Here is a 27,965-nt window from a genome sequence, read left to right as displayed (position 1 = left end):
ATACTTCCAGTGTTCTCCAAACCACATGGGGGAAACACTGATCTGGAAGGCATGAGATATTAACTCCTCTTTTCACTCATTGCGGCAAAAAAAAAAGTTTCCAGTATAAATAAAGACCCTGCAAAGAACCAATCAGAAGGAAGATCATATCCCAGAAGTCTGCAGTCTTTTTAGTCTGGAGAGCTGCCAGCAGGGCTAAGCTCTACAGAAGGGCTGGGGTTGTGGCAGACGGACACGACTTGGGGAGTGTGTGGGAGGGGTGATGGCCTAGGGATGAGGCTAGTGAGAAAGAAAAAGGGAAAAGAAACTGAATGAGAAGTTGAATGAAAAGATAAGTAAGTGGAGAAATAGAAAACATGATAAAGAAGTCTTCATAGTTTGGAGGATTAGAAACTAAATCAAACAAATCCACTTGATTTCCTGAGTTGTAATTTCAGGCTATACCATGTTCTACCTCCAAGGACAGTTGAGAAGCTTCAGGGAATGGCTGTAAATTCCTAAAGAAAAGTGCCTTGTGGATCAAGCTGTTCCTATCTGCTGCTGTACTTTTTATCATCTGCACTTTCAACACAATGACAAGTTTTATTGAGTAATACGTGATATTCCTCATCATGAGACTATTGATGCAGAATTTCCTTTTTCAGAGCTCAATATTCCAATCAAAGCCTGTTGCATCACATCACTGAGGCCATCCACTTAATGACAAGTTGTAAGACGCATATTGCAGAATATTCATGTTCATTTTATGCTCACAGTGCTTGAAATCTCCTCTAAACAGCCTCTGCTCTCAGCCTATTAAGGTGCCCGTGTTATCTACACTCCATTCAATGGTGTGGAAATAATTGTCTTGAGACTAAAGAAAAAATTGATGGTCACAAGCCGAGTCAGCACTTGTGTTCTTTTCTTACTCTGTTGAATCAGGTGTTATTTACCTCTTCCAACACCTGGGACTCCTGATAAGTCACTCCCATGGTAGCTTTTTCCAGGACAGTGCTATGGGGTCTTTAGAAGAAGTAGGGATCCTTCATAAGCTATATTGTTATCAGCACAATTCACGCAGCTACCAGATGTGCAAAATCGAAACCACCAAGGGCATTCAGGCAAAGGGGGCTTCCCCAGCTCCATATGGCCGCTATGACATGTGCTCATGAGTTAGAGGAGGAATCAGAGAAAAAATGGGATGCACTCAACATGAGGGCCTGTGCACTTGCGAGAAAATGCTTATATTCTGACAAAGTTGGGGCCCTTTTTTATTGCCCTTCATCTGCTATCCCAGCACCTGCACCCTATAGCCTTCCTCCCTACAAACCTGGCTCTACTAAAAAGACCTGCCTGTTAGAGACAGGTGGGCCCTTTTCTTCATCTCTTCCCCTTCCTCTTATCTCTGGGATGAAGCACCAGGACGCAGGCTGGTGGAGGAGAGCAATTGCCTGTGGCAGCTGATAGTTCAGCAATGCGGCCTGCGACTTCGCCTTTAAATATCAACCTCATGCACAGACAACACCCTGGCAGCCTGAAAGGTTTCCATGGTGACAGAATGCAGGCCGTGACCTCTGTAAATGTAATCAGAGCACTGGGATTGGTGTGTGAGACAGGTTTAATTTCTCCTGCAGTGGAAGCTCTGTGGTCCTCGCCCTACATAGTCTTCATACATTGACAGACAACCTGTTATCTTCACCAGGGCAGCTCTGCATATGGCAGTTCCCTCTGCCCCAGAGCTGCTTCCTCTACTGTCTGAGCAGGCTGCAGGATATAGAAGGTCACTGGGCACTGGGACAACAGTCGTATCAATACCTGGCATCCTTGCCCAGTGTCCTTGGGAGGTGAGACTGTCCCTTATACAAAGAGCAGCTGTGGCATAAGGGTCAGACCAAGGACTCAGAAGATTAGCCAAGGTTTTCATCCCTGCTGTGTCACCAACAGTGTGACCTTGGGCAAGTCATTTAACTTCCAACTTTCAACATCTTCCCTCCAGGGAGAAAATGCCTGGGGAAGGGAAGGGCAAGGGCTTCCAAAGTCCCCAATTTAAGATGGTACCCAATAATGCTTAATGTGAGGATCCTCCCACCCTCAGTGGACTCATACCCCAAGAAGTGAATGCTAGTCACTGGTGTCAGTGCTGCCAGTGGTGAGGGGAAGGCTCGCTGTGGGAGAGGCTCAGCAGGACTTCCCCACCTTTATCCTGAATTGGAACAAAACCAGGATGCATTTTTTTCTAAGCCAGCCCAGAGTAGTAGACTAGGGTTTTGCACTAAACTGACAGGAAACAGACAGAGGCTCAGAGGGAAATGTAGCTGCATTAAAGGAGGACCCCATAACCTCTTTCCTTAAACTCCATGCCACCTCAGCAAAGAGTTTCTTTGGTCACTTGGATGCTAGCACCCTGTGATTCCATTTCTAATTCACATGAGATGCTGGCCGACTTCAGTTGCCAGTTATCCTGCTTCTCTGATTCTTTTACTTTTCCAGTATAGTGTTCTGAAAAACAAAAACAAAAACAAACAAACAAAAACGATCTGGACTAAGATGAGATTCATAGGGTTGCATGAAACATTTTTCTTCCCAGAGGGAGCTGGTCCATAAACTTCCCCTTGCAGAATGACATTCAACAAGGAATCTCAGAATTTCAGAGCTGGAAGGAACTTTAGAAACCCTTTAACCTACAGAGAGAAACCTGACGACTAGCCTGGATGTCCCTGGGTTACAGCAAATTAATGGCAGAACCACAAGGGCATCAGGGCCCCACTCTGCTCGGCTGAGTATTAATTTACCTCATGGGTGCTTTTGAACCTCAAACTAAAATAGAGGGGAAGTGGGGGGAGGATTCAAAAGTGGTTGATGAACATTAGAATCAGGAAATGGTGATTTGGCTGAATCTACAGATAATAGCTTTACCACTTCCTGTGTCAGCTGATGCCAAAGGAGAGAAGATTCTAAAGAAGAAAATAGTTAAGTGACAGGACTGTGGGTTTCCACACAACTGTCCCCACCCAGGCCACACTTTTTCTCTAAGGCCATTGAGGAGAGTATAAACCTGATTGCTCAGGGATGTCATTGTCTGGTGTCCAACACAGAATCACAAGATCAAAGAATAATGGAGTTTATAGGAACCCCAAGGAACATCTGGTCTGACATTATGTCTTCTGGTTGCTGAGTAACTAAACCGTCTAGGACAGGTAATTTAATTGTCTTTCCTTTTTATTAAAGGACTCAGTTTCCCAACTATAAATGAGGAAATAAGGTTCCTTCTCGGTCTAACATGCCAGAACTCCATGATCTCGAAAGGTGGAGACTTCCCAACCTTTTCCAGGATCCCTTTATAGCATTTAACATGTATCTTGTAAGTAGCAGGCTTCCCTGGCTCAAGCTTAGCATTACCGGTGTGGCAAGCACCAAGGGTTTGTCCAGCTCCCAGGGATTACCATGGACTCCAGGAACATGCCCTGAAGTTCCTTCTAGTGTTTTAAGGAGGAGGAGGAGGCAACCATTTATGTATTACTCATGTCGGTCCAAGTTGTTAATACTCCAGTAGTTGATAGGCCCAACCTGCATACGTTATGGCCATGGGGAGGGTGGGGGTATGGGTGTGGTGGGGTGTGAGGTGGTGTCAACAACATAGCAGCCCATACAGAAACTGTGTGGAATAGGGGAGGAAAGAAATTCTTAAACAACACAGATGGTTATTTCTGGAAGAAATGGGTAGGTTTGCTGCACAGAAAAAGCAATCTATCCATCATATCACCTGTTCTTCAGACCTGCCTATATATGCCTGAATCATTGTAGAAAAGTGTCAAATTCTGAAACCTTGAAAATCAGGGATATTATTATACTCACTCCACTCACTGAAGCCTTAGTTCCATCCTGCCTATATCCATTCTGCTATACTTGGTGTTACATTTTTGGATGAGAAATGTGCAGGGTGAACTCAGACTCTACAACCACTTGTCCTCTTCTTGGCTAAGTCACCTCCTCCTTCCAACTCCCTTAGGTCAGTAAATGGCACCATGGATAATCCAGTTGCCCAATCTAGAACCCTGGGGGGGGGTGTCATCTTTCATCACTCTTTCTTCCTCTGCCAAGTCTAGCTGGTAAATATCTTTCAAACAATCTGTTTCTCTCTAGTCTATTGCCACCATCCTGGTCCAAGCCACCATCATCTTCTACCTTGCAACCCTCTGGTTATACGCCCCACCAACCCATTTCCACTCTATAACCAGTGATGTCATTTTTAAAAATCTGCCCATGCCTCTTCCCTAATTAAAATTTTAGTAGCTTCCCAATATTACACTTCCTAACTCCTCACAATGGCTAACAAGCCTCTACCATCACCACCACCATAACCTCCTGCTTATCTTTCCAACCTCACTGCCTGCATGGACCCTTTACTGTCCGTCATCTTCAGTAACAGACTTCCTGCAGTTTTTCAATGAGTCATACCCACTCCCACTTCCGTTTGCTCACATGTGCTGTTCCTTCTGTCTACAACACCCTTCCCCCTTCCCCTTCACCCAACTAACTTATGCTCATGCTTCAAGTCTCAACTTCATTTCCTCTGGTAACCAGCCTTGGTTCCCCAGCCTGGGTTATATTTCTGTCTCCTACATTCCTGTAGCATTTAGCACCTGCTATGCAAAACTCACATCCCATCTGTAATTATTAAAATTATTAAAAGTAATGGCAAAAACAGCAATTGCTTTTGCACCAACCTAATATTTGTCTACCTGCCACCTGTCTTCTTCTCCTAAGAGTTCAGATTTTTCGTATCTTATTTCCTAATGTATTCCCAGCAACTACTATGCTTGGTGTATAGTAGGTCCTCAATAAAGGATTATTGAGTAAGTGCTACAAGGTAAGTCTGTTGGTTTTCTGTTTGTTTGTTTGTTTGTTTGAGACAGAGTCTTGCTTTGTCACCCAGGCTGGAGTACAATGGTGCGATCTCGGCTCATTGTAACCTCTGCCTCCCGGATTCAAGCGATTCTTCTGCCTCAGACTTCTGATTAGCTGAGATTACAGGCGCGCGCCACCATGCCCAGCTAATTTTTGTATTTTTAGTAGAGACAGGGTTTCTCCATGTTAGCCAGGCTGGTATCTAACTCCTGACCTCAAGTGATCCGCCCGCCTTGGCCTCCCAAAGTACTAAGATCACAGGCGTGAGCCACTGTGCCTGGCCTGTTGGGTTTTTTAAAAATAATTTTATTTTGAAATAATTTCAGACTTACAGAAAAGTTACCATAGTATCTAGAACTCAAGTATACCATTCACTTGGAATAATCAATTATTAACTTTGATTATTAATTATTAAATTTAATAATCATCGATTATTAATTATTAACTTTAATAACCATCAATTATTGAATTTATTTTTCATAATGAATAAAATATTAATTACAGAAAAGTAATTAGTACTAGATTAATTTACATTTTTTTCTGAATTTGAAAGTAAATTACCGTCATCATGCTCCTTTCTCCTAAAAATTTCAGCAGTATTTTCTATGAATGAGGATATTCCCTTAAAAATAACACCCAGTACGAGGCCAGGCATGGTGGCTCACGCCTATAATCCCAGCCTTTGGGAAGCCGAGGCAAGCGGATCACTTGCAGTCAGCAGTTCAATATCAGCCTGGCCAACATGGTGAAACCCCGTCTCTACTAAAAATACAAAATTTAGCTGGACGTGGTGGCGGGCGTCTATAATCCCAGTAACAGGGGCTGAAACAGGAGAATTGCTTGAACCAGGAGGCGGAGGTTGCAGTGAGCCAAGATCGTGCCACTGCATTCCAGCCTGGGCAACAGGGCGAGACTCCGTCTCAAAAAAAAACACAAACACCCAGTGCGGTTATCAAAATGAGGAAAGTTAGCAAAGACACATGAGCTCTAATTCAAATATGTGTTGTCATTTTCAGAGAAGTAGAAAGTACTAGGTAAGGGTGGCAGCCTGGGATTAGGTGCATGCATTCATAAAGTCACCCCTCTCTCCTCTCTCTCTCTCCTTCCCCTCTCTCTGCCCTTGTTCAAGGGTTTCCTCTAAAACTAAAGCTGTGGTTGCCAAGGCAGAGCCCAGCTGGTTGTGTCTGGTGTTCCCTCGTGCCCCTACTTGCACCATGCCCACGTGTCGCTGCCTATGCACAGTCCTCTACTGGTAGGCTGGAAGGCTCCTGAACAGGTTAGCTTTGTTTCACAAGGTCCCAGCGACAGGAGGAAGCCCAGTCCACCGGAAGTGAAGGTTGGAGGGAAAGGTGAAGGACAGGAAGTGGGAAGATGACTCCTGGGACCCATAATCATGCATGAGCAGTTCAGAGCTTCCCAGAAGGGAAGAAGACAAGCTGTAGGGGCAGTAAGATTTGCACACCTTGGGTCCTGGGACCATCCTGCTCAGCTGAGTAGAATACCAAACGAGGGTGTCTCTGAGCTGCACTTCACCTCAGCCAGGCAATCGACAGGAGAAGCAGCGAGCGAGACCGACAGACTGTCACTGGCAAAATGAACTGTCACCTCCCATTTTTCAGAGGCACGGCGGGATGAATTGCAGCCTTGAACCGTGCGGCCCGCTGTTGATTGAGTTCCGCTGTCTTAGAACCCCGTCGAACAAGGCGAGTTCATTTCAGACTGACGTACCACCGCTTATCAATTTAGGAGCCAGTAAAATTAACCGCTTCGGAGCTGATTTTCTCCCTCCCCCTGCTTGGATTCTGCATCCAGAAAGGTCACCAAATAAATCTCTCTGGGTCCTGCTAGCATAATATGCAGCTAGGAGATGGGGTCTCAGAAGAGGAAGCTGAACCAAACAGCCCAGGCCCAAAAGGTCGCTGAGGCCCCCTTACAGCCACGGATTGCGGCAGTGGTGTGTGACAAGTCATGCCTTTGCTAACTCTGCTTTGCCCACATCAGCAGCATCTGCTCCCAAGAGATATTGTGGTTGGGTAGGATTGGGTGGCTGAGAATGGAGGTGCTACAGAAGCCCCCCTAGTCTTTCTGCAGAGATCTCTGTGTATTCTTCAGCTTTGCATCCACAGGGCCTTACACATAGTAGGCACCCGCTAAATGTCTATTAAACTGAGTAAGACTTGATGTGTGCTTTACCATCAATTGGTTTGAAAAGTTTAAAAAAAGTTAGCATGGACAGGGCCCTGGTGGAGAGAAAAAAAAAAGAAATGTTTATCTAGGGATATCTTTACTGTCACTGGACATTCATGGGGCCAGGTCATGCTAAAAATCCTCTGGCAAGTTGAAATGCAGGTCCTTGGAGCAGAGCAGGATGCTCACCAGAACAGGGTTCCTTGTGTCCAGAAGAAAAACTGTCTCATGCCACATTCTCCCCTCACACGCATACAGCTTTTTTGCTCATAAAGGCCCGTCCAGTAGGTCTAATTTACATATCTCAGGGCTTCTCCTCTCCTCTGCATCTGGGACACAAATAGTTTTCTCAACACCCTTTGAACCTCTTGTCACCATGGCAGACTATGGCAGTGATCATTTCTGGAGATACAACCAAAGTGTTCTCAAGATAATTTAAAGGTTTGGACTCTTAGACATGCTCTACCTCTATCTAAAAACATCCACTTTTCACCAAAGGTGCCTCATCTCAGAGGGACAGGGGACATCTGGTTTGGGAGACTTGCACAGGAAATAAAGACCTATGGGCTGGACACGCTGGCTCACACCTGTAATCCCAGCACTTTGGAAAGCTGAAACAAGCAGATTGCTTGAGCCCAGGAGTTCGTGATCAGCCTGGGCAACATGGCGAAACCCCATCTCTACAAAAAACACAAAAATTAGCCAGGTGTGGTGGTGGATGCCTGTCATCCCAGCTACTCAGGAGGCTGAGGTGGGAGGATTGATTGAGTCCGGGAAGTAAAGGCAGCACCGTGAGCTGAGATTGTATCACTGCACTCTAGCCTGGGTAATGGAGTGAAGCCCTGTCTCAAAAAAAGAAAAAAAAAAAAAAAAAAAAAAGGCTTGTGAAGATGGAGATGGCTTCTGACAGAAAAGCTGGTGCTCTCTTCAGTAAGGCATCAGGGTAAGGGCCAGATGATATTTTTGCTTCAGCTGATAGCTACCAACAGACCAAACTGGTGGGCTCTTATGCCCAAAGAAAATGTATTCACATTCCTGTTGTCTTTGTTAATAGTTTATTTCTGTGTTTTCACTGGGGACTTTTAGCCCTATACCTAGAGTGAGAAGGCTTAGTTTTCAAATCTGACTGTACACTCCCTAGCCCTAAGAATGAGCAAATAACTAACTTATTTAAGCCTCATTTTCCCATCCATAAACCCACACAGATGTTTAAAAGTTTAAGTAACTTTCTGTGTGTAAAAACCTTAATAGACTACAAAGTTATGTATAGATGTTGAAGTTTATTCATTTTTGTCTCAGCAACAAAAGAAGAATATGAGGATGAATGTATCTCAAAATTTGATCCAGCAATTTCACTTTTAGGAATCTATCCCACAAAAATGCTCACAGATATGCAAAAGGATGTATGCATGAGGAATTTCACTGCAACTTTTTGAAATTCAGAGATAACCTAAATATTGTCAATCAGGAACTGGGTAAATAAATTATAAAATTATGATGCATAGATACTATGCAACACTGTAATAGTTAAAAAGAATAAGAAAGTAAATTTATAACTTTATGGTTGTTATAAGAGTTATAAAGGCATGAAAGCCAACTTATAAAAATTAACAGATGTGGTTATTATATCATTAAATTCTTGGGTGTTCACTAGCTACTTGAGTCAAGAGTGACCATAGAAAAATACATCCAGCTAAACCTTAGGGAAATATCCAAAACTTTAAACAAAAAGGGACACATCTAATAGTTGCATTTCCATTTACTATATCATGGACATCTGTTCATGTCAGTTGTTCTTAATTTTTATTATTAAAAAAAATTACACAGAGCCAGGCACAGTGGCTCATGCCTGTAATCCCAGCACTTTGAGAGGCAAGAGGACTGCTTGAGCTCCAGAGTTCAAGACCAACCTGGGCAACATAATGAGACCACATCTTTACAAAAACTAAAAAACACTAGCCAGGCATGCTGGCACATGCTTGTAGTCCCAGCTACTTGGGAGGCTGAGGTAGGAGGATCACTTGAGCCTGGGAGTTCAAAATTGCAGTGAGCTGGGATCATGCCACTCACTGCACTCCAGCCTGGGTGACAGTGAGAGCCAGTCTCAAAACAAACAAACAAAAAACAAAAACAAAACACATAATAAAACATAGGCCATGGATTATAAAGATAGTTCTCTGGTCTAACTATTGAGAAAAGTAAGACGATTTGTAGGTAGTTGAAGTGTGTTCTCAGGAATACAAATCTATAATATCCTAGCAGTGTAAGTTATAAGTTGAAACAGCCCTAAACCAAGAATCAGGCATCCGGGACTCTTGTCCCAGCTCTACCATTAACTTACTACATGACATAACCAAACCACTTTTCTGGGCCCCAGTTTCCACATCCAGAAAATGAGAATGTTAAAGTACATGTTCTCCAAGATCCCTTTAAGCTGAAAATTCTATGGTTCTATGAAATCACTTTTCAAAGATTCAGTAAAGGATGTTTATATATAATTACAGTCTCTGGTCATTTCTGACACTAACAGGAAGGTTTTGACAAGGCCTTAAATACTCACATGCAGAGAAAGTCCACTAAGAATTTTTTTCTTTTTTCTTGAGACAGAGTCTCACTCTGTCACTCAGGCTGGAGTGCAGTGGTGCAAACACAGTTCACTGTAGCCTTGACCTCCCGGGCTCACGCAATCCTCCTGCCTAAGCCTCCTGAGTAGCTGAGTCTACACAGTGCACCAGCACACCTGGCTAATTTATATTTTTATTTTGTAGAGACGGGTTCTCCCTATGTTGTTCAGGCTAGTCTTGAACTCCTAGGCTGAAGCAATCCTCCTGCCTCGGCCTCCCAAAGTGTTGAGATTACAGGTGTGAGCCATTACATCCAGCCCAGAATTTTTTTATTAAAGAGGTTCCTTCCCTCAAGAACTATAATTTAAAAAAGAAAATAAGACAGTTGAATCAATAGAAAAACAGGAGTACACGTTTTACAAAAGGAATGTACAAAACGAAATTGTTGAGTGGGATCAGTGGAACTCAAATTTATGTTCCTAGAGGCCTTTGGCTTACTCAGAGATGTTCAGAAGCTGCTTCCAGGATAGGGAAAGAGGGCAAAGGAGTGAGTACTCCACCTCCCCATCCTGGTTTAATCAGAGTAATTCTGCTTTCATCTGCATCATGCATCTAAGAAATATAACACTTTTACAGAAATAGGGCAGCTACAATAAAAATTTGAAAACCACTGGCCTAGATGATTTCTAAGGTCTGTTCCATCTTTAAGGTTTCACAATTCTATGATTCTAAGATGTATGTAAACCTAAGTTTTTATATTCTGCATTCAGCTTTGCAGGTACATAGGAAATTAACTTCACAAAGATTAATTATCCTTTAAAACAAATAATTATTTTGTAATATGAATATAAAACCCTAGATGTATACTGGTCATTAGAGAAATGAAAATCAAAACCAAAATGAGATACCATCCCACACCAGTCAGAAAGGCGATTATTAAAAATTCAGGAAACAACAGATGCTGGTGAGGCTGTGGAGAAATAGGAATTCTTTTACACTGTTGGTGGGAGTGTAAATTAGTTCAACCATTATGGAAGACAGTGTGGCGATTCCTCAAGGATCTAGAACCAGAAATACCATTTGATCCAGCAATCCCATTACTGAGTATATACCCAAAGGATTATAAATCATTCTACTATAAAGACACATGCCACACATACGTTTATTGCAGCACTATTTACAATAGCAAAGACTTGGAACCAACCCAAATGCCCATCAGTGATAGACTGGATAAAGAAAATGTGGCACATATACTCCATGGAATACTATACAGCCTTAAAAAAGAATAGTTGATGTCCTTTTCAGGGACATGGATGAAGCTGGAAGCCATCATTCTCAGTAAACTAATATAGGAACAGAAAACCAAACACCACATGTTCTCACTCGTAAGTGGGAGTTGAACAATGAGAACACATGGACACAGGGAGGGGAATATCATACACCAGGGCCTGTAAGAGGGTGGGGGGCAATGGAAGGGACAGCATTAGGACAAATACTTAATACATACAGGGCTTAAAACCTAGGTGCAGCAAACCACCATGACACATGCATACCTATGTAACAAACCAGCATGTTCTGCACATGTATCCCAAAACTTAAAGTAAAAACAAACAAAAAAACAAAAAACAAACAAACAAAAAATCATTAGCTGTATCAGTTTAACACAGTCAGATTTTCCTGTCCTGAATTTTCTGAATGTGAGGCATGATCATAATTACGAAAGAACTGGATGGGAATACAAGGCAGACAAAGGGTTATAAAAAAGATTTGCAAGAGTCCCTGGAACACCACGGAGTAGCTATCAGTTTCATCAGTGAGGTAAAAGATACTGAACTAGAGCTAGAATTACTTGGTTCTACTATTGAATTAGGTCATTTTTGTTTTATAGAACAAATCTCAGAAAAATTCATGATAATTACTACAGTGTTTTCTATGTGTTATTACATTTAATTCTCCCAACTCCATGAAACCGGTGTTATTTTCTTCCCCGTTTTACAAACAAGAAAACCGGAACCATGGATGGTTTAAGTACTTTGCCCAAGGTCAAAGAACCAGGGCTCAAACCCAGAGAGTCTGAGAGCAAAGCCCATGCTCTCAGCCACCAAAAGCTGTGCCCCATGTTGCTACTGGTGACTCTCAGATGCTGGGTAGACAGCCTGCCCTCGAAAGGTCAAAGGATAGGATTCAAATGGGACTCTGCCTCCAATTCTTCCATAAATTTATTTGTCTCACTATCCAATCACAAAGAAGAGTTTTCACTTCCCTTATCAAGGCTGGCCCTAGATAAAAATAATGAGGTAGCTGCAGCTTGTTCATCCTCCCTTCTCCTCACAGCTCCTTCTTCATATGAGGAAGGAAAGAAATACTGACTCCGTGAAATTTGTTCTGATGCCTCCCAAGAATTTGCCACTCTTTATCTTGTGCATGCACTGAAGATGTATACATGTACACATATACATCTGTGTGTGTGTGTGCGTAGTACTTTCTTGCCTATGTTACATTTGATCCCTCTCCCCAACTAGATCATATCTCCCTAGGAATCACAACTAATTTTCACTCATCTCTGTATCCACAACACCTGACAGAGTGCCTAGTATATAATGAACACTTGATAAATGTTTATTTGTTTGAATGAAGGAAAGAAGTACATTCAACTCGGCGTGGTGGCTTGCACCTGTAATCCCAGCACTTTGAGAGGTTTAGGTGGGTGAATCACCTGAGGTCAAGAGTTCGAGACCAGCCTGGCCAATATGGCAAAACCCCGTCTCTACTAAAAATACAAAAATTTGCTGGGCGTGGTGGAGTGCGCCTGTAATCCCACCTACTGTGGAAGCTGAGGCAGGAGAATTGCTTGAACCTGGGAGGCAGAGGTTGCGGTGAGCCGAGATTACACCACTGTACTCCAGCCTGGGCTCAAAAAAATAAAAAAAGAAGTACATTCACACATTCATGCTGTCCCCAAGGTTCCCAGTGTGTCCCATTGTAGCACCTCACCTAATCTTGCTTTTCTCAGGAACCCTTTCCCCCAGTCAAACTTTGTCAAGCCTAGGCTCCCTTTCTCCTCCAGATCTGCTCCCTGACCTCCAAAATGATAACCAGTTAGCTAACCTCATGTGTAATAAGTGCTAATGAGGTTAGCCGAGGTTAATATATTAATGTATTACTTCTTTTCATAATGTATTTTCACTTTAACTAGAAACAATTCCTTGACCTAATAGAGCCATTTCTAATGGTGAATGCATTATGCCAGCATTCAGGATAAGGTAGGGGCAGATGGGAAATCATTGGCAGGAGAGTTTTAAGGACCCTGACCTAGGCGCCCTAAAACCACATGACCTACCCACTTGTGTAGAAGAGTCACGGAACTAAAATGGCAGAAACACATAAATACTAACACTGCAAGTACATGTGGTCTCTACTGTGACCAAATGAGTTGACCAAGGAAATGAAATTTGATCTGCCACAACAGGAGTCTGGGGTTCCCCACTGATCTTCAAGCCAAGTTAGGGTCACCTGAATGACAGATGCTCCTAAAGAGAAATGAGCTAGCCCTGTGTTTGATTGGTATAGGGCTAGGATGTTGGAGGCAGCAGAAGTAATCTAATACATCTTTCACCGCATAGAGGAGGAAACTGAAATCCAGAGAGGTAGGTGACCTGTTCAAGGCCATGAAGTCAGAGCCAAAATTGGGAGAAAATAATTTACTTCCTTGAGCTAATATACAGGAAATATTCTTTTCTTTTTTCTTTTTTTTTTTTTTTTTAGGTGGGGTCTTGCTCTGTCACTCAGGTTGGAGTGCAATGGCATGATCTCGGCTGACTACAACCTCCACCTCCTGGGTTCAAGAGATTCTCCTGCCTCAACCTTCCCAGTAGCTGGGATCACAGGTGCGTGCCGCCATGCCCAGCAAATTTTTTGTATTTTTAGTAGAGACGGGGTTTCTCCATGTTAGCCAGGCTGGTCTCAAACTCCTGATCTCATGATCCACCCACCTGGGCCTCCCAAAGTGCTGGGATTACAGGCCACCACGCCCAGCCTTCTATCTTATTTAAAGCATCCTACACATTAGTTATTATGAAGCCTATTATTTACCACAGGACTCAACTATTTGAAGGATCTAACCCAAAAGAATCATGGCTAAAGCCTCTGCACAGCAGCAGGCAGCATTATACAAATCTCAGCAAAGTGCGTTTAACTTGCAGAACCCAATTCACATCCAGAATCCTAGCTACATGGGAGTCTGGAAGATGTAGTATTTTACTTTACAGCCTCTGCAGTCCAAAAAAGCACACCAGAAATAGTGGGGATGAATATCAAGTGGGAATTAATCTTATCTAGCATATTATATATTACATTTTTTAGAACCTTCTTAAACCTTTGTCAAGTTGACAAATTGGTATATTGTTTTAAATAACATTTATTTGATTATTGGTAAGGATGAGCTTTATGGGGTTTTTGTTTTGTTTTGTTTTTTTGAGGCAGGGTATCACTCTGTCCCCTGCCCACCCTAGGCTGGAGTGCAGTGGTCATTACAACTCACTGCAGCCTCAACCTCCCAGGCTCAAGTGATCTTCCCAACTCGGCCTCCCAAGTAGCTAGGACTATAGGCATGCACCACCACACCTGGCTAATTTTTAGTTTAGTTTAGTTTTGTTTTTTTTGTAGAGGCAGGGTTTCTTCATGTTGCCCAGGCTGGTCTTGAACTCCTGAGGCTCAAACCGTTCGCCCACCTCGGCCTTCCAAAGTGCTGAGATTACAGGTGTGCACCATGGCATCTGGCTAATTTTTATTTTTATTTTTATTTCTGTGGAGATGGGGTCTTACCAGGTTGCCTGAGCTGGTCTGAAACTCCTGAGCTCAAGTGACCCAAAGTGCTGGGATTACAACCATGAGCTTCCATGCCCAGCCAGGATAAACTTTTAAAACCGTATGTACTGGCCTTTCATATTACTTCTTTTATAAATTGCCTTGTTCTACTTTTTATTCATTTTTCTTTAGGGATATTTGTCCCTTTGTTCTTACATATATTTGTAAGAACTCTTTACACATTAAGGATATTAACCCATTAACCAAAGGCCTTTTTTTAAAATGTCAAATTTTGCCAGGAGCTAGCCCTAATTTGATTAATTCCACTGATGGTTCCTTGTTTTGGTATCTCCTGAATATTTACATGTTTGGCTTGTTCCGTAGATACTCAGATGTATAACTATAGTCATGCCTTTTTTCACACACCCCGCAGCAGAACCTGGTTTGCCTGTCAGGGAGATAAGATCACTAGAGAGCTATGCAGATGTCAAAGACAGACACACACCAGGTCTGGGGATCTAGAGATGAAAGCACAGATCCCAGAAAGCGGGCAGTCTCCCTTGTTCAAGAGTATGATGAAGGTCTAAACACCGTGAGGTTAGTTAGCAAGATGAAGTGGAGGAATCAGATCCCAGATGACAAGATTCTGCTGTTCAGGAAGACATTTATAGTCACAGCACAAATTAACAAACACGTCTAAATGGCCTTGATCTTCTTTTATACTTCCTGCCTAGGTAGGAGATTGTGGTCTCAGGAGCTAGAACCACAGATATGAAGAAAATGGCTTTAGTTAGTTAAGAAAGTAGTATATAAAGTAGCAGCTGCATTTAAGTCCTCAACTGTTGTTATAGATATTTAATTTTGCCCCATGTTTTCTCAAATATACTTACTGCTTATCAAATATACTTCTGGCAGAGCTGCCTCTCATGACAGAGACTAAAAAACCAGATTCTTGCTTTCTCAGTTTCCCTTACAACTAGGAATGGCCTTGTCTTAGTCCATTCATGCTGCTACACCAAAATACCTCAGACTGGATAATTCATAACAAGAGAAACTTATTGCACACAGTTCTGGAGCCTGGGAAGTCCAAGATCAAGGTACCAGCAGATTCAGATGAAGTCGTGTTCTCAGCTTCATAGATGGTGCATTCTTGCTGCATCTTCACATGATGGAAGGAGTGAACAAGCTCCCTTGGGCCTCTTTTACAAAGGTACTAATCTAATTTATGAGGGCTCCACCCTCATGACTTAATCACCTCCTAAAGGTTCTACCTCTTAATATATTGTACTGGGGATTAGGTTTCAATTTATAAATTTTGAAGGGACACAAACATTCAGATTCTATTAGGCCACATGACACAGTTCTGGCCAAGGAGAGGTAAGGAGAAGACTACTGGGAGATGTCTGAGGACATTTTTATTCTAGTTAAAAGGGTGAGTATGCATGAGGTTCCTACTCTTTCATTCATGTCTATTAGTATAGTTGTATGAGCACGTGATTTCTTCAACCATGGCAACCATGCAAGCCTAGAGACCAAGAGCCAACACTGAAGGTAGAAAAGCAAAAGGATGAAAGAAGCCTGGGCAGTCATAGTATTTTTCAGCTGATGAACCAAAATAGGACCTCTACATTTCTTATTTTGTGAGAGAGTAAGAACTTTTATTGACACTTTCAGTTTTTTATTACCTGCTTCTGCATTTTGACACATTGAAAATATAAAATGATACAGAGCCTGTATCACTGTAAGTATATAAAATATGTTAGTGTGTGGGTAAGGACAGGATGGTATTGGTAGGGGCAGGAAGCAGGGAAATTCTAGGCAGAAAAGGGCAGGGTCCCTGGCGAAGCCTCACCCTCAAGCCTAGAACCGCGGTCCAAAGTGAGACCATGCATTCCTATTTTCCCGCTCAAATGTTGCCTTTTCCAAAATCACCCATGACCTGCCTCACCCCCCATCCTGTACCCATTAAGTCCCCTGGCTCAACTGGCAGGGGGCGAAGAAGGAGAGAAGAGAAGTAGCCAGACATTGGAAAGAAACAGCTTGACTTCAGAGGGATGGCTTGATGGTGGGACTTTGGAGAAGTGTCCAGCAGGGGACTGCTGGACTCCAGGGGAAGATCACCTTCCCACTCCATCCCCCTTCCAGCTCCCCATCCTGCTGACAGCCACTTTTATCAGCAATAAAATTCTCCACATTCATCGCCCTTCAATTTTTTCATGCAACCTAGTTTGCAAGGACTCAGGTATGGGTGCAAAAGGTTGTCACACTGACCCTCCACTGAGCTGTTAACACTTAAGCCATTCATGGACAGTAAAGCTAAAAGAGCACACTGTAACACACGCCCTCTGGGTCTTCAGGGGTTGCAGGCACCCCCCAGATGCTGCTGCAGGGCTGCACAGTTGTGCTCCTGCAAGCACCTGAAAGCACTCACTCTGGCTCCTGCACCTGCTCACTTGCATGCTCTCCCTCCTGTGAGGGATTGAGAGCTGAGGGCTGAGTAAGTGAGGCACCCCTGTTGCAAGGTCCATGAAGGGGTCAAGGAAAATTTCCTGTTTCAGTATGATGACTAATACCAAGACCAGAATGTTCTATAGAGAAGTGTTAGGGGAAAGGGAGAGCAGGGTCCCATTCCTGGGCATTCTGATTTAGTTGACTTGGGGTAGGAACCAAGCCTTAAATTTTAATTTTATTTTACAGGTGGAGAAACGAAGGATCAAGCAGTGTGACTGGTAGAAACCATGTTATACAAGGTAAGCCAAGAGAGAATTGTGCAAAAATGTCTTCAGGGTCACTTCTTTCCCTAACTTGGTCCCTCAGAGTTCTTTCCACTAGGTATCCCATGTGTTCAACCTAATTCCTATCTGCAATGGGCTTCCAAGTATTTCACCCCTATGGGCAGGGCTGTGTGTCATTTCCCTGGCCCCTATCTGGGTCAAAACTCTCATTCCTTCAGGGACTGCTGGACAACTAGCAAACTAATCTTCAGTGTGTTTTACCCAAGGTGTTAATGACAGATAATGGCCTAATGCATTACTCCTCTCAGCTAACATTTCCATTTTAATAGAGCCTTTAAATGCTTTAACCTGAAGGAAACAGCATGAAAAATGCAGGGATAGCAAATATCTGGCACCTTTGCTCCTTCCCTGTTCCTGGAAGACATCTTCAAATGGTCATTAAGGCTTTTCCTGCTATGCCTGGACATACCCTGAGAAGCCCAGGACAACCAGGTTTTGGGATCCGATTTCCTTCCTGGAGTGGCTTTGAATCCATTTCCCGCTGCACCCCACACCCGTCACCTGGGGGCCTCCCCTGCACCCGCAACCCGGAAAGACTCCTGGGATGATTGCACTCCCAGCACCTGAGGTAGGGAGTTGAGGTCTGGCAGTCCCTACCAGCCAATGATGGGAGTTACCATGTAAGATGAAATCTATTTTCCAACCTTATCGTGAAACAAGTATTTGTCCAGGAGTAAAAAGACCTGAATTCTACTTTGGGGCTCTGACATTACCTGGACATAGGGCCTAAACACATTTATTAGACATTTCCAAGTCTCAGTTTCCTTAGCCATAAAATGAGAGGACTGGCATTAGAATCAAGCATTTCCAAAGAATAGTTCTCGATCTGCCAGGGACTCTCAAAACCTGACCTCACAGCTCTCCAAGCTGATTGCTGCTACCACGTACCTCTCCCCATTTTTGCCTTGCTTCCCACCAGGGAAGGAAATTCACTCCCAACTGGGCACCACATTTCTATCTCTATTTGGGGACCTTCCTGTCCCTGAAAGGCACTGGGAACATAATGTAAAGCAACTTTGGGGACAGCTGCTAAGAAGCCAAATCTTGTGACACTAGGAGTCCAGTCACGTGGTTCAGAGTCCACAGCAACTTGTGGTGACTATGCAGTCATCAGCCAGAGGGGCAGAGCCTCTGTCTGGAGATGTGTCAGAAATAGGTGTGACTAGTCCCAGACACATCAAGTGGGGAAAAATCAGGTGTGCAGATTACGTTGTGTAAATGCCTTTCTAATTCTCAATGCTCCAGGAAGGAATCTCAGAGATTAAATTAAGCTGTTAACCCTCTAGGCGCTCCTGTCGTTTATTGTTAAGGAATTAATAGGAACGCGGGAATGCAGATGGCCTGGCTGTCAGCTCGGAGAGGCGATTTTTCTGATCTCCACGGACGTTTCCAGCATCTTTCATTAAGCACTCATGTACCAATTTGTCATTTTAACCGGGCAGGAAAGAAACTCCCACTCAACTCCCTACCTCAGGTGCTGGGAGTGCAATCATCCCAGGAGTCTTTCCGGGTTGCGGGTGCAGGGGAGGCGCCCAGGTGACGGGTGTGGGGTGCAGCGGGAAATGGATTCAAAGCCACTCCAGGAAGGAAATCGGATCCCAAAACCTGGTTGTCCTGGGCACAGGCTTCAGATGACTGCAGAAGATCCCACTCTAGCAATCCTAAACCGAGCAGAGATGTGAAAACTTACTTCTTTCCCCTTTCTCGAGGCGCTCCGGGACGCAGGTGGCGCGCTCAACGCGGGGAGGCGCCACCTACAGTACAGAGGAAGACCAGCAGCTTGGGCTCGAGATTTCAACAGTCTGTGGCGCGGGCTGATGAGGACGGCCCCTCCTCCTCCTGGTATAATAGTCCCTGACATTTATCGAATGCTCTTCCCGTGCCAGACACTGTCCTTAGCACCTGACATGTATTAATGATTTTAAATCTCACAACAACCCTATTAGGTAGGTGTTATTTTCATCTTCATTTTATGGAATAGAAAACCACAGCTCCAGGAGAAAGAGTGATTTACCCCAAGTCACCCAGTTAGGAAGTGGGAAGTGGAGACTCCCACCCTGAGTAGGCACTAAGGCAGGTGTGGTGGGATGGTTAGAGTCGGGTGCAACTCTACTCGTGGTTCACAGCATTCAACTCTATGGGCCCTCAATTCTGCAGCTTTGGTTTACCATTTTTTGAGACTTGCTTACTCGTCCGGAGAGGAAAACGTTGCTAAGGTAATCATAACCTTGTGTAATTTTTAAAGAGATGGAAAAAGACAAACATCGCATATTCTCACTTATTTGTGGGATCTAAGAAAACAATTGATCTCCTGGAGATGGTGGAAGGATGGTTACCAGAGGCTGGGTAGTGGGGGCCTGGGAGGGAGGTGGGATGGTTAATGGACAAAAGAAAAAACCAGAAAAAACGAATAAGACCTAGTATTTGATAGCACAACAGGGGGACTATAGTCAATAATACTTTAATTGTACATTTTGAGATGACTGAGAGAATAACTGTATTGTTTGTAACACAAAGGATAAATGTGTGAGGGGATGGATACCCGTTTTCCATGATGTAATTCTTACACATTGCATGCCTGTACCAAAATATCTCATGTGCCTCATAAGTATATACACCTACTACGTAGACCACAATATTTTTGAAAAACCAAGGCAAAAAAGGAGACACAGTGGAGCAGGGATGCTAGAGATTGTATATCTCTCATCAGTTCATTTTTTCAGTTTATAGATGAGTATGAGAGAGGTAAGGGACCCAACCATGTGCACACTCTCAGTGACAAGGCAAGAACTGGAACCCCAATCTCCTCACCCCCAGCCCAGTGCTTTCCCCCCATGCTGCATTCATTCTGTAACCATCCATAGACAGGACGGGTTCTGTATATGGGATGGAAAGTAATCACGTACAGTATGGCTTCAGAGGCTCCAGACCCACCCTCTGACCAAAATACCCATTTCCTTTTTTTTTTTTTTTTTTTTTTTGAGACAGGGTTTTGCTCTGTTGCCAGGCTGGAGTACAGTGATGCAATCTTGGCTCACTGCAACCTCCACCTCTGGGTTCAAGCAATTCTTCTGCCTCAGCCTCCTGAATAGCAGGGATTACAGGCATACTCCACCACACCCAGTTAATTTTTGTATTTTTAGTAGAGATGGGGTTTCGCCATGTTGACCAGGCTGGTCTCAAACTCTTGGCCTCTAGCGATCCGCCTGTCTTGGCCTCCCAAAGTTCTTGGATTATAAGTGTGAACCACCATGCCCAGCCCAAAACATACTTTATTAAAAAAACCCTGGTGGCTGTTGCCTAAAATTCCACCATTAGTGACTCATTTTATTCTCTAAGATTTTGATCCTATCCACTTAGGACCAGTAAGGCTTTTGACTGTTGGCCATCGTTTCATGTGTATGTAATTGAGTTCTAAAGCAGTGCTACTCAAAGTGTGGTCCACAGGCAGCAGCATCAGTGTAATCTGCATGCTTATTAGAAACACAAGTCATGGCTTTCACCCAGACCTACTGAGTCAGAATTGCCGTAGTTTTCAAACTTCTGTGTATGTGCTTAAGTTCTCACCTGAAGAGCTTATGAAAACACAGTTTTCTGAGACAACTGTTCCCCACCTCAAACCCAGAGATCCTAATTCAGCAAGTCTGGGGAATGCATGCCAAAATTTGCATTTCTAACAGGTTCTCAGGTGATGCACCTGAGACCAGGTACTGCTGGTCTGGGAACTACACTTTCAGTAGGACCTAAGGAGTTCCTGATAACAGATATTGGGGAGAGAGAAAAGGGAGAATGAGCACGCTGAGGTAGGAGAAGGAAAGGTTATCACCAAGGGTACAAAGGGTACAGAATATGAAGCCTTGGAGTCAAAAACCGCTGAGGGTGTGAGTGCACAATCACGTCTTTCCATTTGAATACTTTCAAATATTAAGATCCTTAAGTGATTCAATACAATGCATGCATGTTTGTTAGCTGAATTTACCTAGCCTATGGTAAAATCTGCTCTTGCATCACCTTTTGCTGAGCCCTGCCTGTCTCAGTTACAAATGAAAATCTTCCCAGTCCCCTCTGACCATCAGTTAGCTTTCCAATTTCATTCCAGAGTTAACTGCGCTGTAGCAGCAGACAAAACTGGCCCGATGGCAGGAATACTGTTCCCCGATGGTATCAGAGCCATCTGTATTTATGTTTGCTGTGTGACTGTCACTTGTATACAATCACGCAGAGACTCTGATATTAAGACTTAGCCTGGAAATCACCCCCATGGCACAGCTCTGGTGGAAAAGAAAAGGGGCTTCAGTGGCAACCAGATATCAAACACAAATTACATTGCCCTTGTACCAAAATAGGCATCTTTAAGAAATCATGTCTTCTGGTCTTCCTTTGCTATACTTCAAGTAATATGGTACCCAGAGGAACCCAGAGAGATAACAACCTCTTCTATTTGTAAAGACCACTTGTGAAGGAAACTCCATAACCTCCCTGTGGTGGAGTGTATTATTGCTCAGCAAACATTCATTCTCCTCTATTCCCCTCCATGGGGGGAGCAAATTTCCCCACTCCATTGATGATAGGTCTAGCCATGTGACTTGTTTTGGCCAATGGAATGTAAACAGAGGCTTTAACTCTACTTGCTTGGTTAAGCTTGGTTTCTTGCACCTCTACCCTTTGCCACGAGAAGAGCATGCCGTTGTCACTTCGGCCTGAGCCCCAGAATGAGAAGTTACATGGAGCAGACCTGAACAAGATTCACAACCTGGAACAGAATCACTGCAGCCGATCCACAAACCTGTGAGCAAAAAGTAAATGTTATAAATCTCTGAGATTTTAGATTATTTGTTATGCAGCACTATTTTAGTAAAGTTGACTGATACACTCCCTCAGGTACCTGTTCCACTGAACTTTTGCTGCAAAGTTCTTCATTGTGTCTAACCTAAATCCCTCATACATTAATGTAAAGATCTATCTCATTTGTGGTCCAAATGAAGAATCACTAGATTATATTCTTGATTCTAAATGTCCAAATCTAGCTTGAATTGTTTAATATACATTTAGATGAATAAAACAGAGGTACATTCAGGGAATTATTTGTATTTACAAAGTATCATTTATGCTTTTCCTTATTGGAGCTATTATAAGGTGGGTCCTTAAGAAGTGATCATCTTCAGGAACCAGAAAAGTAGCAAAGGGAGAGATGAGAGTTTGGAAGCCTAATTAAAATATTATAGAACTGGGCCTGGCACAGTGGCTCATGCCTGTAATCCCAGCACTTTGGGAGGCTGAGGCGGGCAGATCATGAGGTCAGGAGTTCGAGACTACCCTGGCCAACATGGTGAAACCCTGTCTCTACTAAAAATACAACAAATTAGCTGGGTGTGGTGGTGTGCACCTGTAATCCCAGCTACTTGGGAGGCTGAGGCAGGAGAATCTCTTGAACCCAGGAGGTGGAGGTTGCAGTGAGCCAAGATCGCACCATTGCATTCCAGCCTGGGTAACAGCAAGATTCAGCCTGAAGGGAAAAAAAAAAAAAAATTATAGAACTGACTTATTTTCTCTTAGCTTTCTTTCCTAGCAGTTTATAAATTATTTATTTCCTAGCAGTTTGCAATTATTTTATCTGCCTATTTTCTTTCTGTTTATTTGTCTGTCTCCCCCATTAGAAAGTGTTTCCATAAAGGCAGGAACAATGTTTGTCATGTTCACAACTTTATCCTCCAGTACTCAGCAAACTCTGGCGTGTAGCAGTCACAAAAAAAAAAAAAAAAATTTCAGTAGAGACAGGGTTTCACCATGTTGGCCAGGCTGGTCTCAAACTCCTGATTTCAGGTGATTCACCCTTCTCAGTGGGTGCTGGGATTACAGGCGTGAGCCACTGCGCCTGGCCAAAAAAATTTTGTTAAATAAATTCTTTCTAATAAGGCATGCCACTAGACCAGGTAAGGGGGAAATAGTGAAAACCAGATAGGATTTACAGTCTAAACATCTGGCTTCCACACTATGTGATCTTAAGTAGTTCCATGGTGTCTTACTCTGTTCCAGCTGCTGCAACAAAATACCATAGACTGGGTGGCTTATAAACAACAGAAATTTATTTCTTACAATTCTGAAGGCTGGGAAGTCCAAGATCAAGGGGCTAGCAGATTTGGTGGCTGGTAAAAGCCTACTTCTTCACAGGTGATGCCTTCTTGCTGTGTCCTTACATGGTGGGAAAAGCAAGCTAACTCTCTGGGACCACCTCTTTTATGAGGGCACTAATCCCATTCACGAGGTCTCTACCGTTAGGACCTAATCCCCTCCCGAAGGTCCCACCTCCTAATACCATCACCTTGGGGACTAGGATTTTAGTGTATGAATTTGGGGGAAACATAAAGATTCACTCCATTGTAAATGGGCACCTAATTATGAAAAACTTTGAATCATAATAATACTCAGTCAATGAAGAGCCACTGAGGAATTTTGAGCTGCGGAAGGACTAATCAAGACAGCATCTTGATAGCTGGGCATGTAATCTCAGCTACTCAGGAGGCTGAGGCAGAAGAGTCACTTGAACCTGGGAGGTGAACGTTGCAGGGAGCCGAGATTGTGCCACTGTACTCCAGCCTGGGCTACAGGGCAGGACTCCGTGTCAAAAAAAAAAAAAAAAAAAAAAAAAAAAAAAGACACGCTTGAGATGATGTATGTGATTGCTGTGTTCAGAGATGGTTTAGCAGAGAGAGGGAACAGTTAGAAGGTAATTTCAAAGTGAAGGAATAAGGGCCTAAAGTGTAGGGTGGCAGTGGAGGTGAAAAGGAATGAGATTGGGATGGATAGAAGATTCAATAGTTCTATCACCTGATGGGAAAAGGAGGCAGGAGAAAGAGGGTGCCTAAGGAAGGTCCATGATTTTATACCTGTATAGCTGAAATGATAGAAGTGCTCTTAATAGATATATGGAAGTTGGAGAAGAGGCCAGCTGTGTTTGGGAGAAATGATAATGTATTTTAGATGATAGAATTTAGACAATGGCTGGTTATCAAGCGAAAATGCCTAACCCTTAGGTAGAAATTCAGGACTAGGCCAGGCACAGTGGCTCATGCCTGTAGTCCCAGCACTTTGGGCGGCCGAGTAGGGTGGATTGCTTGAGTCCAGGAGTTCAAGACCAATCTGGGAAATACGGCAAAACCCAGTCTTTACTAAAAATACAAAAACTTACCTAGGCATGGTGGTGCACACATGTAATCCCAGGTACTTGGGAGGCTGAGGTGAGAGAATCACCTGAGCCCAGGAGGTCAAGGCTGCAGAGAGCTGAAGTCACAGCACTGCACTCCAGTCTGGGGGATCAGAGTGAGACCTTGTCTCAAAAGAAGAAATAAAAGAAAGAAAGAAATTCAGGACTACACCTTCAGAAAGAAGTCAGAACAGAAAACCACTTGTGGTCATTGGACTCCTGGAGGTGACAGGTATAGGAAGAGAAAAGCCAGAGACTGAAGCCAGTCTTGCACACTGCCTAGTTAGCAAGGGCAGGTGGGGGAAACGTGGCTGGTGAAAGGGATAGAGAAACAAAATCAGCAGAGGGTCTCAGAAGCCAAGAAAAGGGAGAATTTTGTGGGCTTTTTTGTTTGTTTGTTTGTTTGTTTTTTTGGTTTTTGTTTGTTACTTTGTTTGTCTGCTGGGATTACAGGCATGAGCCGCTGCGCCTGGCCAGAAAGGGAGAATTTTGATGTCCAGCTCTGTGTCTCCTCTGCGACCAGCATTGGCTGTCAGACTTCTTAGGGAGCTCTCCTGTAGGAGCAGAGCGTAACATCCTTTAATCAGGCTGACTTGTCTCTAACCACCTGGGCGGCTGAGGGAGTCCCAAGGCTTTGTGAGCCTTTGAAAGAAAAATCCAGGGAAGGGAAAATGGAGAAATGTAATCAATAACAACAAGCCTTGTTTTTTCCACTTCATATGCAGGAAGCAGTCAGGGCTGTAGCTGCTGCTATGCTGGGCATACTCTGGATATTCAAAAGGTCATCTGGCATAGAGACAGGCTAAATTATGGCTGGAGTATATGAATCTGAGGAGGTTATCCATTAACATTTATTAGGAATTGTCATCACTTCAACTCAAATGGGCCCCAGATGTGGAAACCTCGGCTGCCCCAGACTTTTCTGGGCTGCAATCTCTCCTCTGATTTATTGTTATTAAACATGACCAGATTTTGTAGAGGGGAAAATTGAAGAAAGCAACACACACATGGGGAACTGTTGGGTGGAGGCTGCCAAGAGAAACAAACCATTTTATAATTTCTGGTGGCAGTGGGAACACATGGAGATGAGAGCTATTGTTATGAGACTCCATACAGCCTATTTCCTAAAAAAGACACAGACCTCAACTTCCAGCCAGTCTGTTCCAAGGGCAAATGTCCTAACCCTGAGGATGAGAGAGGGGCAGTTAAAGATAATGAGAAAGGCTGAGAGCAGAGAGTTAGTGCTTAGAATTCGGGAAGCCATGGCAGGGATCCTCTTCCTTAAAATATATGACCTTATAGGGTGGATGGTTTCCTGGGGGTCATCACACCCCCACTGGATGTTAGGTCATTATACTTATCAATAATGTTTACTCTCCCATTGTGTAAAAATTGCAAGGGATACCAAGAAGGCAAAATTAGAGTCCCACCTCTGGTAATCTATTTCATGTCTTTACTCAACATAATTTTATGAAGCACATCCCAGGTATCAGGCGCTACTCAAAGTGTTGAGGGAATATTAGTAAATGAAAGAGACAAAGTCTATGCTCTCTGAGCACTCACAAATCTGTAGGGGACAAACTCAGGAAGTAATTGAAAATTAGCTACTAGACAAAAGTGTATAAGAGGAAGGCAGTTTCAAGAAAGACACTGTGTTAAGAGTCAGAACACCTAAACTCCAGTCCTGGCTCTACCACCTAAGAGTCTTATGGCTTTAGATGAGTTGGTACATTATTTAACTTTTGTGACCCTTGATTGTTTTTTGGGTTTTTTTGTTTTGTTTTGTTTTTGTTTCTGTTTTGAGACAGGGTCTCGCTCTGTCACTGACGCTGGAGTGCAATGGTGAGATCATGGCTCATTGCAGCCTTAACCTCCCAGGCTCAAATGACTCTCCCACTTCAGCCTCCCAAGTAACTGGGACTGCATGGGCATGCCATCATTTGGGCTAATTTTCATATTTTTTATAGAGACGAGGGTCTCACTATGTTACCCAGCCTTGTCTCAAACTCCTAACCTCAAGCGATCCTCCCACCTCAGCCTTGCAAAGTGCTGGGATTACATGCATAAGCCACTGCACCCGGCCAAACATGAGCTTCTTGTTTGCAAAATAGTAATAAACCTGCCTTAACTGATCTCACGGGTTTGTGTAAAAATTAAATGTGGTAATGTAATCAAAGAGTTCCTTATAAACTAAATTGCTGTATGGCGTCAGGTTTGTAAGTGCCAAATAAGTGGAATGGTGAGTGTTATGGGATGGTTCATTTGCTTGCCGGGAACCTGGGGACACATCCTCTTCTGCTTTCTTTCAGGAAAAGGGGCAAGTCGGACTATTCCCAGGCCACCAGACACATGCCCCTTGGGGAGTCTTTTACTAGTAGAGTCTGAATATCTGGTGCTGACTTCACTAACAAGCCGTCCCTAGGAAGCCCTCACTTACTGTGGCTCCTGTTGTTAGAACTGTGCATGGAAATTATCCCATGTGGGAACTACGGTAAGTGAACATAGATAATGAGAAAAGTCTCAGAAGCGTTACATCTAATTATTGTTCTTGCATTGTCCTCCTTTCAGAAAATTGTCAACATTCCTGGCTAGGCATGGTGACTCACACCTGCAATCCAGCACTTGGGGAGGCCAAGGTGGTCGAGTCACTTGAGTCAGGAGTTCGAGACCAACCCTGCTGCTACTAAAAATACAAAAAATTATCTGGGCATGGTGGTGCATGCCTGTAATCCCAGCTACTTGGGAGGCTGGGTCAGGAGAATCGCTTGAACTGAGAGGTGGAGATTGCAGCGAACCAAGATCACGCCACTGCCCTCCAGCCTGGGCAACAAAGTGAGACTCCATCTCAAAAAGAAGAAGGAGAAGGAGAAGGAGATTATCTATATCCCTGAGGAGGAGAAATTGTACTTAGGCCATCTTGATCCAACTTCCAGCTTTACAGTCATTGCCCCCCACCATGCATACATCATACATATATAACTGCTAGCACGAATACCTGCGTCATATCTAGAATTAATGGGAATAGTCCTAGGGCCAATTTTTCTTATATCAGGCAAGCTGAACAAGGGTCCAAGAGATAAGGCCACAGCTGCTTCCTCCTGCTTTAGAACAGAGCTAAATAACCCCGTTCCTAAGTCTTGTGAGTCATTGCATCCTTGCCTTATAAGGAATGAAGACTTAACCTGCTTCCTGGCACTCGTCACTAGCTGGGTGAAGATTTCCATTAATCCAGAAATGGGAGCCTCTCTGGCTTGTGTGTGTCTAGAAATGGACATACCACCCACGATTTTACTCCTGGTGGCCAATCGGTTCTGCACACAAACACAGGCACATCTTTTATTTAATGCTCAAGATTTGTGAACAACTCCCAGAGCTACGCCTTCCAAAGGGCTTGCATCAAGTGCTGGTGAAGGAGCAGGGACCTCTATCATGGTCAGAGCCCATCAATAATGACACCCTGGCAGCTCTAAAATGTGCACAAGTGGAATGGCCGTTCAGCTACTCCATGCAGTGAAAAGCTCT

General features: G+C 43.6%; 1 long non-coding RNA gene across 1 annotated transcript; it reads left to right on the top strand.

Moving 5' to 3' along the window:
* Nucleotides 1-6,245: 6,245 nt before the first annotated feature.
* On the top strand, nt 6,246-27,586 carry LOC105553310. Its single transcript, XR_001008133.1, has 6 exons — nt 6,246-7,349; nt 7,915-8,017; nt 15,513-15,654; nt 16,435-16,686; nt 17,142-17,194; nt 27,012-27,586. It is a non-coding gene; the product is annotated as an uncharacterized LOC105553310 (long non-coding RNA).
* The last annotated feature ends 379 nt before the right edge of the window (nt 27,587-27,965 follow it).

The sequence above is a fragment of the Mandrillus leucophaeus genome, unplaced genomic scaffold, assembly GCF_000951045.1.
Source record: "Mandrillus leucophaeus isolate KB7577 unplaced genomic scaffold, Mleu.le_1.0 Scaffold59, whole genome shotgun sequence".
In the NCBI taxonomy this organism is placed as follows: Eukaryota; Metazoa; Chordata; class Mammalia; order Primates; family Cercopithecidae; genus Mandrillus; species Mandrillus leucophaeus.
This window is presented reverse-complemented; position numbering and strand designations above follow the sequence as displayed.